This window comes from Balaenoptera borealis, assembly GCF_965194805.1.
Source record: "Balaenoptera borealis genome assembly, chromosome: 5".
Lineage (NCBI taxonomy): Eukaryota > Metazoa > Chordata > Mammalia > Artiodactyla > Balaenopteridae > Balaenoptera > Balaenoptera borealis.
The window spans coordinates 56822755-56840682 of record NC_138862.1 but is presented as its reverse complement, the minus strand read 5'-3'; the positions used below and the strand labels follow the sequence as shown (position 1 = coordinate 56840682).

Below are 17928 nucleotides of genomic sequence, written 5' to 3'. Positions count from 1 at the left end.
TGGGTCTATGTCTGATGGTATATTTCACACTCGAAGTGGGAAAAGGTGTGTTTAAGTATTCACCTATTACTATAAAAGCTAGGCCTTCATTACAACATCTAGCCTTAAAATTGTCATTAACGAGCTAGTTTTTTTAATTACGAACATAACGAGAACGTTGATATTAATTTTAAATATATTAGCTATATTCTGGATCAAATGACTTTTTATGAGGCTCATATTATCTTAGCCCTTAAACTTGCATACATTTCATAGAAGATTAAAACATCAATTTTAAATTGGCAAATATGCTAGGTCACTAACTGAATGTGTCTAATTTGGCTGATAATCAAAGGCATATATAGTTCATTTTTTTCAGAATTGCATTCAATTACCTGAAACTACAATTTCAAGCCAGTTGGATGCACTGGCTATACTCTCACTACCCTCTCATAAATGGTCTCCACAGAGCCTCACTTACAAGAGATATACTGAGGGGAATTCATACCTATATAAAATAAATTCAATCAAGAGATATGTTTCACCTGCGGCCTCATCAAACGTCCTCCATCAAAAAGTCACCTGCAAATGCTCAACATCATTAATCATTAGAGAAATGCAAATCAAAACTACAATGAGATATCAGCTCACACCGGTGAGAATGGCCACCATCAAAAAATCTAGAAACAATAAATGCTGGAGAGGGTGTGGAGAAAAGGGAACCCTCTTGCACTGTTGGTGGGAATGTAAATTGATACAGCCACTATGGAGAACAGTATGCAGGTTCCTTAAAAAACTAAAAATAGAACTACCATATGACCTAGCAATCCCACTACTGGGTATATACCCTGAGAAAACCATAATTCAAAAAGAGTCATGCACCAAAATGTTCATTGCAGCTCTATTTACAATAGCCAGGACAGGGAAGCAACCTCAGTGTCCATCAACAGATGAATGGATAAAGAAGATGTGGCACATATATACAATGGAATATTACTCAGCCATAAAAAGAAACAAAATTGAGTTATTTGTAGTGAGGTGGATGAGCCTAGAGACTGTCATACAGAGTGAAGTAAGTCAGAAAGAGAAAACCAAATACCGTATGCTAACACATATATATGGAATCTGAATAAAAAAAATTTTTTTTTAAAGAAAATGGTCAGCAGAACCTAGGGGCAAGACGGGAGTAAAGATGCAGACCTACTAGAGAATGGACTTGAGGATACGGGGAGGGGGAAGGGTATGCTGGGACGAAGTGAGAGAGTGGCACGGACATATATACACTACCAAACGTAAAATAGATAGCTAGTGGGAAGCAGCCGCATAGCAGCGGGAGATCAGCTCGGTGCTTTGTGACCACCTAGAGGGGTGGGATAGGGAGGGTGGGAGGCAGGGAGACGCAAGAGGGAAGAGATATGGGGACATATGTATATGTATAACTGATTCACTTTGTTATAAAGCAGAAACTGACACACCATTGTAAAGCAATTATACTCTAATAAAGATGTTAAAAAAAAAAAAAAGTTACCTGGAGACTTGACGACAGAAGCTAGACAGATCCCTGGTTCGGGTGTACCACAGACACGCGGGCACCCAGTTCCCCGAGGCCACAGGCACCGCCGAGACAAGCTGCAGGGCCACATTTAGCCCTGGGAAAGAACCTGGAGGACCTACTCCACGCGCGCAAGAAACTCAAGCGGAGCCTCAAGTGCCGGAAGCCCTGGCTTCACGTGGACTATAGACGTCGTACGCCTGCGCCTGCGCCTGCGCCCACTGCACCCGCACGAGTGCAATGAGCAGGCGCAGCGCCTGGTCAGTGACCCGGCGCCTGCACGGATCAGCGCGTGCAGCCCGCGCCTCCGCCTAGTGATGGGCACAGGTACCACCTCCGCCTCCCGCCCCACAGCCCGCGCGGTCCAGCGCTTCCGCACTCAGAGCAGAGTCTTACAGGCAGGTGGTCCTCCATCTCCCCTGTTCCACCCTCCTTCCGAGCGCCTTGGAGCAGAATTATAATTAAAAATAACACTACCGTTTCAAAATACACACACACACATTTGTGTGCTAACTAGCCCCAATTGCCAGTATCAAATTTCTGTCCGTAGTTTAAAATTATAAGCACCTAAGATGTTAATGTGCATGGTATACCCAACTAAACTTGTTAAATTTGAACAACCAAGGATACGGTAACAAAAAGCAAACAAAAAAAGGCGCCAGTCTGGGAAAGTTCCCAATTTCAGTTGTAGTCACCTAAAATCCTAAAATCATTTTAAATGCAGTTGCAGGAGGAGAATTGGTAATAAGAAAGAAAGCTCACTAAGTAAAAATTTCATGGACCTTTTTCTTCTTTATTCTGTTATAGTGTCTCTTGTAGCCACCCGGAGTACTTCAGGGCTTCCTGTTCTTTCTATTATGACAGAGAAATGTCCACCCTCCAGCAGCTGACCCTGGAAATAGATGCATTGGAGAAGGATCTGAGGGGAAGAGAACTGGGCCATTTGCCTCTAGCAAATAAGGTTTTGTAAGAATCCAAGTTTGAGTCAGGACTGGGAGAGGGAGTAAGGGTGCAGTGGTGGGTTTTGGAATTGGGGTTGAAGATTGTACACAAGCTGTAAATCTCATTATCATTTTCAGGGTAATAAAGGACAAAGAAAATGTGAAGTAAATCACTAAATTCCCCCAGGGAGTCAAGTGTGACAATTCTGTAAATGTTCCACTCCGTAAAATTTCATCTTAACATACAAAAACAAGAAAAGATGCAAAGCAAGGGAATTATTTCCTTTTAGCACAGTAATGATTAAAAGAAACTACCTGGTAGGCTGTAATCCCAAATAGTGCACAAAACATGCCTGCAAAGCAACTGACTAGTCACATGTATAACATTCATTCCCTCATTCAACAAATAAATATTTGAACACTGGATACAATGATAACAGGAAAGATACTGTTTCTAATTTTCATGAAATGTTTAGTCCAGTATATGTGTGTATGTGTCTTGGGGGGAGAGGTAGGGATTAATCAATTTCCTCACTCACTGAGCTAATATTTATCAAATGACTGCAATATGCTAGACTTCTTTTACATGTTAGCAATGAATACATCTCCTTTCCTTGGGATGGCTCACATTCTAATGACATAAACAATAAATAAATAACATTTAAGGCATTGGCAAATCCTATTAGAAAAACAAAAAACAAGGGAGTGATGAGAGTATGTGTGATTTATGTGTGAGTGCATGCTATTTAAGATTTTAGGATTTGGTTGTTTAGGACAGCTCCCCTTTGGAGGTGATATTTCAGCAGAAATCTTAATAAAATGAGAAAATGAGCCATTGGAATACATAAGGAAGAAACATTTTGAGCAGAGAGAATTTCAGGAGTAAAGGCCCTGGGTTGGAAATATGCTTGCATGTTTAATATCATGAATGACAAATTTATTAAGCTCTGACTATACGCCAGGAACCAAAGACCCAATGTAAGTGAAATCAATATAAGTGAAGTCCTAAACCTCAAGAGGTGTAATATCATCCCTCAAGGATTATAATAGAAACAAATACCACAAAGCTCCATCACCCCAATCAACTCCAGGTAGTTGGGCAAATTTTCTTAGAAAATCTCTGATAAAGTTAATACATGGAATTCATATCATTAAGGGGTACAAGAAATTGGAATCTGCAAAGTTAAGCCAGCTCTAAGGGAACACATGACCATTAGAAACAAGAGTATTAAATGTCATCAGTGAGAGGAATGGGGAGGAGGTATGAGTACAGGAGGAGGAGAAAACACACACTTTTAGAAAAGGTAGGATGAGTAAAAAGGTACTGTTACCTCCAATTAGAAACAAATAATTAGAAGCGAAGCTGGTTACAATGGTGTCATGTAAACACTAGTCACCACTGATTACAAATCACACCAACTGTTTATATGTGTGTATATATATGCTATGAATGACTGATGTCTTCAATGTGCAGTTAGTAGGGCTGTTAAGACAAATAAGAACATTTAAAATAATAGATTCCCAAATTTTCTGTTATTAACAACCAAAATCACACAGCTTTATGGGGGAAACAAACCACTATGGGCATTCCATATAATTTTATTAGAAATTCTTCTACTTCTGGTTTAACTAAGTAATCTACCACCTTCTGAGAAGACAGAAGGTTTTTGAAGGTTGTCATACATAATCTATTCCCTTATCAAAGGGAGTGTTTATGCCACACACATGTACAAACATAGGTCTGGACTTGTCAAAAAGATATAAATGGGGCTGACCTTGCTGAGGTTATCTCTTTTATTTCTAGAATACCTCGTATTACTCAGGCAAACTTTTGTGCAGAGGCAACAGAAATGAGGAGAATGGATTAAAAATTGATTCCAAATTTTCTATGAAAATTATTTCATTAGTTTTAAAAATTAAACTACTCGAGCGATCTATCTATAATGTATATATACACACAAAACTATCATATATTATATATAATATATATTATATATAATATATATATATTATATATATATACACACAAAATAGGTTACATTTCATTTTAGGCAATAGAGTACATTCATAGGAAGTTGGGGTAGATCTTTTAAAAATTTAATGAAATTTTAAATGCACAACGGTTTTGATTTCATTTGCAAATAGAACTGTTTTTAAAAGTAAAGAATATTACTCTTTTTGGTAATAAATATCAGTCAAACCAAAAAAAAAAAAAATTAAACTACTGATCACTTATAACATCCTTAGATTTTTTTTTTTTCCTTTGTTAGTTTGGTCAGATTAGAATTCAACCGGGATTAAAAGTTAGTGTATTCTGAGTCATTTCTAAGGAACAGTTGTCACCCTTTAAGAACTGTAGCTGCAGAAAAAGAGACAACCCACCAGGTAGGTTAAGAATTTAATTAAACTACAACAAAGCCAAGGGCAAGAATTGCAAATCCATGCTTTCTGAGCTTCAGAGATTTACACCAAGCTACCATTTTAAAATTAATACTGGATTACTGTCCCAATGCATAAGAAATTCACCCACTCCCTAGGCATTTGTCTGTGTACTTAAGCCATGGCAAGACAGATCAAAATCAAATGTTCTACTGTGTGCCAACATCTGGCACACAGATATGTGTGAGATATTTGAGTGAGATACTCCATGTGCTTTTCGCACCTTAAAGGCTTATAATAAAATAACCTCAAAAATAATTTTTGACAAACTCGTTCTTCACCTGCTGTTCTAACTCGAGCTGCTCTCAAAAATAATATCCAAGGAAAGAGAGTAAACCTGAAACGCTATGACCCTAATCATCTACTCTAATTCCTGCAATTGTGAGAAAATAGCCTGTTAGGGGCAAATTCAATTTCTTCTTTGCTGCCAAAAGCCCTACAGCCAAGCCTGTAACTTCCTTAGACACATTTTTATAGAGAGTCAAGTTCACAAAATATGAATGACTACGAAAGTTCTCACTATTAATATCTGATATTCCTGTGTATAAAAAATGCACATAACCTACTCTCACATATACACATGTGCTCACACCATTAACATTATTCATTCAGAATATTTAATCATAGAATTTTCTCTCCACCTAAAATCTCTTGTTAAACAAAAAAGACTAATGTGATTGAGTGATGGCAAGGAAACCCATGTCAGTGGCACTACGAGACGATCCATATGCATGATGTGAAATTAGGAGGCTCCTGGGGAACTTTCCAAGATTTCACTGAAGAAGAACAGCTTTTGGTGGATTCTGAACCATTAATTTTCTCTTTTATTTGAATAATTATATATCTATCAACTGAAAGTGAATTACAGAATGTCATTTGATCATAGTCAATCATTGTGATGGAGTCAACCAGGAGGTCAGGTGCTCCTGCCATGAAACTAAAAGTCAAAGTTTTTTGAGAACAGTGAAGAATATGAATTCAACACACACACACACACACACAAAAATCTCATTATGAACGTGTACTTTCTATGCACATAAAGTGAATACTTATAAGTCAAACATTACTTTTGCTTTAAATAATAAAATTGAAGCCGTATTTCTAAGAAAGTATAAACAAAAAGGAAGAATATGGTAAATCTTTAAAATCTCTCATTTTTTACATTGTCCTTTAAAACATTTATTCCCTTTAAAGCAATTATTCCATTTCTAGGAACTTACTCTAAGAAAATAATTAGAATTCTACTCAAATAAGGACTTTTTCTGAGCATTTTGTATAAGAACAAAATTGTATAAACATCCTAAATATCTCTCACTAAAAGATGAATTTGTAAATTATGGCAAATACATCTAATGGGATATTCATTCTTTAAATAACATGTTTTCAAATAACTTTTGATACTTTAGAAAAATGTTCAGGGTATAATGTTAAACAAGCAAAAAAGTAAAATAAAAGAAGTATATACATTATTTAACATTTCATATACATAAATGTACAGAAAAGAGGGCTTGAAGGGAATAAATTAAAATGGCATCTGTGCTCCTCTATGAATAGTAAGATGATATAATTTCCTTTTTATTCTATTATGTACTGTACACATTTCCTGTGATAAGCTTTTAATACTTTTTTCAACATAAAGTTATTTTTTGAGGGCAGGCAGGAGGAAACTTTTGGAGGTAATGGATATGTTTATGGCATAGGTTGTGTCAACTAAAAAAACTGCACACTTAAAAGTTGAGAGTTATGTTTTATTCGGTGGACAAAACTGAGGACTCAAGCCTGGGATGCAGCCTCTCTCTAAGGGACTGCTCTGAAGAGGCAAGGGGGGGAGCCAGGATATATAGGACTTTTTGCAACGAGGACCAGGTAGTAGGAACATCAAAAGATTACTGTTAATTAAAGAAAACCAGATATCTCAAATTAACGAATGTAGTGCTTTTCTGTGTATGGAAAGATGCAAGAGTTTGGGCTCACCGAAATCATTCCTTCGATGTGCACCTCAGCTATCTGGGGCCCTATCCTGTGCTTTCTCATCCTGAGTTTCCTCATGGTGCACTGTCAGGGGATGGGGGCGTAGCTGCAGTGGCTGATGATTGGATGGCGGGCCTTATGTTTCTGCCCTGAGTTCCCTCAGGGTTAATTAATGTCTGGTGGCTGTAGTGGCTGATGACTGCAACATCCTTTGTTTACTGATATGGCAGGCAGCATTTTTAGTTCACAGTGGTAATGATGGTTTCACAAGTCTTATCTCCAAACTCATCAAATTGTATACATCAGATATGTACACCTTTTTGCATGTCAAACATACGTCAATAAAGTGTTCTTTTAAAAGATATTTTTAATTGCTAATTGTGTCTAAATCTTTCTAATCCTCAAAATTTCATAAACGGTAAGAACGACATTTATGCAAAAATGTCTTGAAAATGACTTCAGAATATTTCATTCTAAAAAAAATTTCATGTGCTAGATGCTATGAGTCAACTATTCTGCTGCTTTATTTTGTTAATAGTTTTTAAATTTAAGTGGTACTTTAAGGAGTGATGTTTATTATTATTTTTTGTTTTGTTATATTTGTATTAGTTTTTTCTTCTCTGGAAAGTCTATTTTGTACTTCCACTCAGTAATCATTAACCATGATTAATTATCTGATTAATATATTTACTTAAGATCTAGTTGCCACTTAATTATGAAATGAACGTTTGTGCCACAGCAACATCTTCCAAAGTGCTGTCTATGAGAAATTGGTCCCGTTATCAAATAAGTTTGGAAAACACTGCTTAACATCTCCCACCACTTTCTAACTTAGAAAGTCAGAATTTAAACATGGATATGTCTTGAGAAGTACTGTTGTATAAGAACCTGTATGACTATACTTAGCCGATTCTTCCCCAGACTTGTTTTTTACAGAATCCTTTCCAAGAATATATGTTTTAATAATCTGAGAAACTAGTGTTTGGGAGCAGTGCTTAGCAAGCTTTAATTTGCAGAAGAATCACCTGGGGAAAAGGTTGAAGTTGGTAATCTGATCTAGAAGGTCAAGGGTGAGGCCTGAGATTCTGAGTTTCTAACAATCAGCTTGGTGATGCCTGTATTGCAGATCTGCCGACCACACTTTGAGTCCTAATACGAGAGGGAACATACTTCAGGAAGTGGACAAAAGCCTGAAACATACCGCACACCCACCCACACACATACACCCATTTTTTTCTGTAAACTAGCATTCTTTCCTCAGATATTTATTGAACACACACACTGTGTGAGGTATGGTATCAGATGAGTACTAAATGTTAGCTTTAAAAATTAGATATCTGAAAAGATAATAGCTTTGGCTTCGAGGAATGCCTTATGTTGTCTTTCCATGTGGGTTAATTCATAGCCCAAACAACCTGACTTAATGTGTTACTGAATGGGCACTTACCATTAAATGTCTGAAGCCCAGTTTGGGCTCTTGGCTGTAATAAACTCAGATGGCAGCTCATAGGCGTGGAGCACCTTACTTTGTATCAGCGTTTCTATTCCTTTGACAAGTCCATAACTGCTTTGTTATGTTAACTTTGAGACCAAGAGTGAACTCTTGCTAATTCTCTAAAGTCATGTAAATTATATTAAAAACAAATCAAAGAATAAAGTATATACCTCTTTTTTGAAATGAAGTAATAATGGAAATTGTATTGCTTAAATTTTACTTTCTCTAAAGCAGTAGTCTCAACCAGGGGCAAATTTATGCCTCAGGGGGCATCTGGCATTATCTGGTGACATTTTTGGCTGTCACACTGTTTGCATGGAGGGAGGGGGGTTCCCACTGGCCTCTAGTGAACAGAGACCAGAGGTGCTGCTATACATCCTACAACACACAGGACAGTCCCCCACAACAAAGAATTATCTGGCCCAAATATCAATACCCTATCTAGGTTAAGAATTTGTGCTTTTTTTCTAATACATTCTTTGATCTGATTCAGGTCATAGATTAGAAAACTCTGAAAAAGAATGTGCTAAGTCCTAGACCCTGTTTCACCTGGAGTAGATTTAATGCTGATTTGCAAATAGAAGTGAAGAAGAGGGAAACTACTGGTCGACAGCTCTCCTGAGAAGATGAAGGCATTTAGGCACATTACTAAAATGTTCAGTGGCTGTGGTCATAGTCACAGGGAAGGAGTTGGGCCATTATCTGGTTATAATTGGTCAGTGTGCCAGTTTTCATGTGTACATGTTGGGTTGCTATAAACCAGTGAAGAGGTTAAGATTTTCCAGGGTTCCTTTAGAAAAAAAAATCACGGTTTCCAAGTAGGTGCCAAAACAGTCATGAAAAGTGGCAGACAGTCCTCACAAGTTGAAACTGTATGACAGTGAACAATGCACTTAACCTCCTTGCTCATATAGACCTGAGCTGCAGATTAAAAGTGAGATGATACAAGATGATGATAATGAATTGCTTTCTGCCCAAATGTCCTTGTTATTCAACACGCTGATGCCGACCATTTTCACACCCCAAGCCCAACATTAAGGCTGTTTTAGGAATGTCAGATATTCACTCAGTGTAAGAATAAAGTGGGAATGGAAGTTGGACTGGGTGAATTAGAAAGATGCGGCAAGAGGATAGTGGTCAGAGAAAGCTCCAGGCTGGTACAGATTGGGAACCACTACTTCAAAGCCCAGGGAAACAGAGTAGACATCTGTAAGAATGGCTTATCCAGATTTCACCGCGAATATGACTGATGACCACATGGAATGTTTCATAGGACCAGGCAATTCTATATGAGCTTTTCATTACACTGAGTTCAGAAACTAAGGGTTGCGAATATGCTTATAGTGGGTGTACAGATGACATGCCATTTTTATAAGCATACTAGGCAACCAAAATCACCATGTTATGTCTCAGTTTTATCAACATACAAAACCACTAGAGTAACAAGAAGAAGTATATGCATTGGGAATTTTATTTTTTTAATTTAACCAATAATGTATATACAAAAACTAATATTGTTTGAACCGGGAAAAAATGTAACAGTGGGTTCTTTGAAATGTGGATTATATAGATTTGAAAGTGAAGAATAATTGGACATGGTGGCGTGTGCAGAACTAAATGACAGGATTCAAAATGTGCTGTGATGTGCCTGTAAAAATTAATATAGCTATGGCTGGGGAGGAGTGTTGTCCCAGTAGGTTCCTTGGGATGTAGAACATGCAGGTTTGAAGTAAAGAGCAACTGAATGTGGTGGTATCTGGAGAGCTAAATGACAGAACTCAGATGGTTAATAGGATTTCCACAGCTTTAATCCAGCTGAAACAGCAGAGGCGGGATGCTGCGTGCCAGGGCAGCTGAGGATTGCTGGAGAGGCTGTTACATTCAGGGAAAACCGGGTGCACTGGGCACAGTACTGAGGTAGTGAAGAAATTCTAAGGAGGACCGTAGAGGCAGAAAACAAAACTGTACTGAGAAAGGACAGGAGTCGCTGTGTGCACTGCCATCAGAGAGATCCAGTAGGTCGAGAAGTCATGACTAGAACAGGAAATTGGACATTTAAAAAGAAAAATCTTACGATGCCACCAAGCTCAGTAGAAAGGAGTTTGAGGTTGGTAGTTGGAAGTTGTTTCTACAGAAGAGCAGTGTGGTTCATGGCTCACCTGCATCAGAAGAATTACCTGGGCACATATTTAAAGTACAGGTAGATGAGTCAGAAACTCCTTGCTGTGTGTAGAAAAAAGCTTTTATAAGTTTCCAGTGTGACTGAGGTGCACACTCAAGAATGAGGTGCACTGTACCTGAGACGAGAAAGACCACACCGGGGTCAGTGGTCACAGACCTACATGAGCTGGTCAAGGACAGAGCCGGAAGGGGATCTGAAGCCTCTGCAGTGGGGCACTACTGGAATCACTGACCATCAAGGTCCTCCCAGGAGCCTGGTGAGACCGTAACTTAACTAAGTAATTTCCTGCATTTATTTTTTTTCTGCTTCAATTATAGTAAAATGTAATGTGAAATAGGAAGTGTCTCATAAAGGTTAGCATGCCATTTTAGAGGTCGTATTAATTTAGAGAGGTGAGTTCATGACTTGATTTTATGAGTTTTATTTTCTTTAGAAAGTGTAAGTCTGGAACATAGGCTATCTCCTAGAGTTTTGGTTTTTTTTTTTCTAAAGTTCTATGTTTTTTTCATTTCCCAGATAGACTGTAAATTTCTTGAGGGCAAGAATATGCTAATGTTTCTCTACACTTAAATTATGCTCAATAAATACTTGTTTGAAGGAATTAACATATTAATGTATCAGAGAAATATGTATTAATTAAAGTATTAGAGAAAAATATGGGAGGGAAAGAAGATGACTGGCTAAAAAATAATATAAAAGAATTGAACACTATTTTATATTCAAACAAGAACCAGTTAAGAAATGGAAGAAAATATTTCATTCAAAAGTATAACAAGAAAATGAAACCAAAAAAAAAAATCTGAGAGACAAGAAACATTCAGAACCTTGTGAAGAAAAATTCAACATTCTACTAAGAAGCATAAAAAATGATTAAAATAGAAGGATATCAAAGGCATAGTATTAAAAAGTTGTAAATGTCACCAATCCTAATGAAAACTACAAATAGGTCTCCACTTCCTTTTTATCCTTCTAAGAAACCGTTTTATTATGGTCAAATATATATAACAGGGACTTCCCTGGTGGCACAGTGGTTAAGAATCTGCCTGCCAACGTGGGGGACATGGGTTCGATCCCTGTTCCAGGAAGATCCCACGTGCCGTGGAGCATCGAAGCCCGTGCGCCACAACTACTGAGCCTGTGCTCTAGGGCCCACGAGCCACAACTGCTGAGCCCACATGCTGCAACTACTGAAGCCCACGTGCCACAACTACTGAAGCCCGTGCACCTAGAGCCCATGCTCCGCAACAAGAGAAGCCACTGCAGTGAGAAGCCCGTGCACTGCAATGAAGAGTAACCCCAGCTTGCCGCAACTAGAGAAAGCCCGCGTGCAGCATCAAAGACCCAACGCAGCCAAAAACAAATAAATTAATTAATCAATTTAAAATATATATATAACATAAAATCACCAATTTAACCATTTTTAAGTGTACAGTTCAGTGGCATTAGGTACATTTACATTGCTGTGCAACCATCACCACCATCCATCTCCAGAACTTTTTATTTTCTCAAACTGAAACCTATTAAACATTAATTCTCCATTCCTCCCCACCCTCCAACCCTCAGCAACTCCCATTATGCTTTCTCTCTTTATTAATTTGACTACTCTACATACCTCATTGAAGTGGAATCATACAATATTTGTCCTTTTGCCACTGGTTTATTTCACTTAGTATAATATGTTCAAGGTTTATCCATGTTGTAGTATGTGTCAGAATTTTCTTCCTTTTTAAAGTTGATAATATTCCATTGTATGTACATACCACATCTTGTTTATCCATCCAAGGATGGACACTTGGGTTGCTTCTGCCTTTTGGCTATTGTGAATAATGCTGTTATGAACGTCTGTGCACAAACATCTGTTTGAGCCCTGCTTTCTATTCCTTGGGGTGTATACCCAGAAGTGAAATTGTTAGATCATATGGTAATTCTATTACTTTCAGATTAATCAATTTCAGATTAATCAATTCAATCTTTTGAGAAATCATCATACCATTTTCCAGTGGCTGCACCATTTTATGTTTCCAAGAGCAATGCACAAGAGTTCCAATTTCTCCACATCCTTGCCAACATCTGTCATTTTCTGTTTTTTATAATAGCCACCTGAATGGATGTGAAGTTGTATCTCGCCGTGGTTTTGATTTGCATTTCCCTAATTATTAATGATGCTGAGCATCTTTTCATGGGCTCATTGGCCATTTATATATTTCCTTTGGAGAAATGTCTGTTCAAGTCCTTTGTTTAACCAGGTTGCTTGTTTTTGTTGTAGTTATTGAGTTGCAGTAGTTTTTTATGTAGTCTAGATATCAATTATTATCAGATATATGATTTGCAAATATTTTCTACCCCTCCATGGTTGCCTTTTCACTATTTTGATTATGTTATTTGATACACAAATTTTTAAATTTTGATGAAGTCCAACTTACCTATTTTTTCTTTTGTTGCCTGCGCTTTGAATGTCCCACCTTTTTTTCCTAATGGCCAACCAATTCTAAAGTTCATCTGAAAAAATAAACATGCACAAAAATAAACTCAAAATGGATTAAAGACTTAAATGTAAGGCCTGAAAATACAAAACTCCTTGAAGAAAACGTAGGAAATATGCTCTTTGACTTCAGTCTTAGCAGTTTTTTGGGGGGATCTCTCTCCTCAGGCAAGGGAAACAAAAGCAAAAATAAACAAATTGGATTACATAAACTAAAAAGCTTTTGCACAGCAAAGAAAACTGTCGACAAAATGAAAGGCCACCTACTGAATGAGAGAAGATATTTGCAAACGATATATCTCATAAGTAGTTAATATCCAAAATATACAAAGAACTCATACAACTCAACATCCAAAAATAAACCCAACTAAAAAAATTGACAGAAGATCTGAATAGACATTTTTCCAATGAAGATATACAGATGGCCAATAGGCACATGAGAAGATGCTTAACATCACTAATAATCAGGGAAATGAAAATCAAAACCACAGTGAGATATCAACTCACACCTCTCAAAATGGTTATTGTCAAACAACAAGTATTGGTGAGGATGTAGAGAAAAGGAAACCCTCATGCACTGTTGATGGGACTGTAAATTGGTACACCCACTATGGAAAACAATATGGAGTTTCCTCAAAAAATTAAAAGTAGAACAACCAATGATCCAGCAATTTCATTCCTGGGTATTTATCCAAAGAAAACAAAAACACTAATTCCAAAAGATATATGTACCCCTATGTTCAGTGCAGCATTATTTACAATAGCCAAGATATGGAAGCAACCTAAGTGTCCATCAGTAGATCAGTAGTTGATTGGATAAAGGAGTTTTGTATATATATGTATACATATATATGTGAGTGTATATATATATGTATGTATAATGGAATATTACTCAGCCATAAAGAAGAATGAAATCTTGCCTTTTGGGACAACATGGATGTACCTAGAGGGTATTATGCTAAGTGAAATAAGTCAAACAAAGAAAAACAAATACTGTATGATTTCACTTATATGTGGAATCTTAAAAAACAAAACAAATGAAGAAATATAACAAAATATAAACAGAGTTATAGATACAGAGAACAAACAGGCGTTTGCCAAAGGGGGTGGGAATAAGGGGGAGAAAGAAATAGGTGATAACTATGTAATATCTCTGTATGGTGACAGATCCTAACTAGACTTATCATGGTGATCCGTTTGAAATGTATAGAAATACTGAATCACTCTTATGTAACAGGAACTAGCATAGTATTGTATGTCAATTATACTTCAAAAACAAACATTTAAGAAAGAGATAAGATTTGTGGTTATCAGAAGTGGGGGGCAGGATAGGGGGAAGAATTGGATGAAGGCTGCCAAAAGCTACAAACTTCCAGTTGTAAGATAAATGAGTACCAGAGATGTAATGTACAACATGTTAAATATAATTAACACTGATGTATGTTATGCGTGAAAGTTTTGGGGAGAGTGGGTCCTGGAAGTTCTCATCACAAGAAAAAAATTTTTTTTCTATTTCTATAATTTTGTTCCTATGTGAGAGGGTGACTGGACCTGTGATAATCACTTCATGATGTACACGGGTCAAATCATTATGGTGTACACCTTAAACTTGTATAGTGCTGTATGCTAATTATGTCTCAATAAAACTGGAGGGAAAAAAGCAATGGAGTAAATCCCTATTTACTGGTAAGGTAGATGTTCAAGTTTTAAAAGTTTGAAAAGCAAGTTGTTAAGTATTGTTGTAATAGGATCCCATTTGTGAAATAATATAGGTGTCTGTGTGTGTATATATGTACATGTACATATTTGTATACACATATATGTATATGTATACATATTTATATTTATCCATATATATTTGTATATACATAGAAACTCTGGAAGGTAAACTTAACTGCAGGAGGGACTTTTATGTTTACTTTATACTCTTCTGAATGGTATGATTGGCAATTATAAAATGGCAATTTTATAATTAAAATTTACTTTTACCATTAAAAATAAATACTTTGAAAAAAAAATAATAAAATAAATAAATAAATAAATAAATACTTTGTGCTGGGTATAGTAGAGTTTCCATTCTTGAAATGGACTCAGTAAATGAGATTGTTATTGAAGAGTGTGGAATGGAAAAAAAAAGGTACATTTCAGGAACATGGCCAGCTCTAGGTTTGAAAGTACAAAAGGTTCTAGATGGTTTATATTTGGGCAAATCACTTTTCTTCAATTCATTCTCCTTATGGTAATATATGGGGGATTGGACTAGAGGATGACTAAATTCTCTGATGGGATGACTGAGGTTCTGTATAGATTATGAGCCAGAGCAACCAGAAGACCAAAATGCATGGCAAAAGAATAAAGATGCTGTACTAGAGATACGACTTAAATTGTCAACATGATGTGTTTCTTCATGAGATGTCAGCTCCTGGAGTCTGTAGCCAGGCCTTGAATCAAGACAGCTGCCCTCAATTCCACTTAATAGTAAATAACTTCTGTTTTGCTTCAATGCAAGATGCAAAGAATTTCAATTTCTTTAATTTTCAAGTTCTTCAAATAAATGTCCTTACCATTTCCCCATTTCAAACATCTTTTCTCATTTCCACTCTTTGAAATACAACCCATTTTTTTAAAAAATTAATTCATCAGCATAAAATAGACCAAAAAAGCAAATCACAAGAATGCATAGTCACCTCATATTTCAGCTTTCTCCAACCTGCTGATGCTGCTAATATTGTTGCCTCAATACGTAAACATTTTGCATGTGGTGTAGAATATATTTCACAAACTTAAAATTTATAGGTAAAAGTATTATCACAATTCAAGTAGCTTTTTCTCTAGGGTCAAAGTAGGCAGTTCTCAAGTGTCATATGGGCTGTGTCCCAGAATTTTGATTTTAAATCTGCTAATATAGAAGTGGGAATATATTCCCTGCAGAATCAGTATTGTAAATGCTTCATGTGTTCTCAGTCTAAACCACAATGACCTACTTAATCCATAGTGTACCCAAATCGGAGTATTTCTGAGCAATTGTGGAACCTAACAAAGAAAGCGAACACTTTGGAATCAAAACCAGATTGAAATCCTGGCTGTGTTGCTTCCCAACTGAGCAAGTCATTTCAAGCCAACGAGCTTCAGTTTATTCCTGTGTGAAACAGTGATCGTAACATTTATTTCCCAGAGTTGCCCTCAGGATTATCTGAGATTACGTAGGTGGTCATTTTTTTTTCTTCCTGCCTCCCCTTCTAGGCTCCTCTTTATGCTAGCTTTTGTTACTCATTTGAAACCAGAGGAGGTTTTTTTCTTTATTTGCTCTACACCATAATTACCGTATTACCTAAACCATGAAAATGGGCTGGCCTAATTTCAATCACAGCCCCAAGCAGCATCTGAAGGATGGGTACTGCTTCAACCCTGGAGAAACAGGAGAACAGAGCCTTGGAGCTCCTGTCATGCTCTTGGGTGGTGACGGCTCATATCACAGTGGCACCTACACTCATCAGTTATTAACACTACAGGCTCTGGCGTCAGAAGGATCAAGATCAAAATCCTGGATTTACCACTTACCACGTATGCGAACTTGAACAATGTATTTAACCTCCGTGACTCAATTTCTTCATTTGTAAAGTGAGAATAGTAATAGTACCTTCTATCTAAGGTCTGTTGAAGATTAAATGAAGAAGTGCGTGTAAAATATTTACAATAATACCTCTCTGATAACATTTTTCTATAGTTTAAGCTTACTAATTATGGTTTTGATGCTTTCCAACAAAAAAAAGTTTAAACAAAAAAAGAAAGCATGTATATACTGCTAAGTATAAGTTGGGTAAAATATTACAAGTTACTTTCCAAAAGTTTCTTTTTGTTTTTTTAAAGGACACCTTTCTTATTTATGAAATCAAAATTGGATGCTTTATGTGTTCTCAGTGCACGCTGATAAATCGGTGTAAAAGGATGAATCTTAGTTCACAAATCAGGTGTGAAAGTTGTAATTATACTGAGTTTTCTATTACATTTTAATTTTGTGTATAGTCCTCCTTCAGCCAGGATGACAGCAAATTGATCTCTGTATTTTGAGTTTTCTAGGAATAACATCTAGTTTATAGAGGCTTCACACAGTCCCCAGATACCAGGCTGAGGCATCTGGTGCTTGATGTCATCTGTTCACATAGGTGTCTGCTGAAACATCTTACTGGGTTCTCAGTCATCACCTCTCAAGGGTTGCTGACAAAACATTCCTTATCTCTGTCAACTGGCCTCTTCAAAGCAGGAGGCTCTGCTACTTTTATGCCTCACTTGAATCCCTCTGCCCCTTTCATGCCATGCTGGGGCTTCCTAATTGCTACCTGGTTGTCTAAAACCCTAGACACACCCTGCGGCCTCTCCTTTGGAGTTCCTGAGAGTCTGGTCAGGAACCTACTTCTTCACTTCACTTCTCTTCCATCACTACCCTCCAATGATGTTATAGAGGTATCAGCATGAACAGTCTTGTGAAGAAAGCTCTGGGACAAGTTGGGGCATACATAAATAAAATCTAAGCAAGGCAGGGTGAGAAAGACCTCCAAAAGGTACGAAAAATCCTTGAGGGCTCTTGAGAGCGAGGGCAGAAGTTTCTTCATGTGAGGATGAAAAGAGGAGGAGGGTGTGTGGGTGGCATGTGGTGAGAAGGTAAGGAAGAGAGTAGTGGAAGAGAAAGGCAGCAGACATTTGCATGCTGAGGTCATTTCCAAGCTGTGTCTGTAATAAGATGCTTTTTCTTATTCCATTCCTTCATTTTCCCTTTAATTCTGTTTTTCAGTTGGTGCTGTGCTACATAATTTTTTGTTAGTATCTTTTGGAGACCTTTCTGAGTCTGCCTTGTTTAGATTTTATTTATTTATATCCCAACTTGTT

At 37.1% G+C, this 17928-nt stretch overlaps 1 long non-coding RNA gene across 4 annotated transcripts in view; it reads right to left on the bottom strand.

Moving 5' to 3' along the window:
* The window catches only part of LOC309630062, a 415145-nt gene extending 410682 nt beyond the window's left edge, over positions 1-4463 (bottom strand). For 2 of the 4 annotated variants that reach the window (XR_014245395.1, XR_014245396.1), the window contains exon 1: positions 1508-4463. This is a non-coding gene — a long non-coding RNA (uncharacterized lncRNA). The remainder of the gene's footprint in view (positions 1-1507) is intronic. The other 2 variants (XR_014245397.1, XR_014245398.1) reach the window with 2 other exon arrangements.
* Between the last annotated feature and the right edge of the window lie 13465 nt (positions 4464-17928).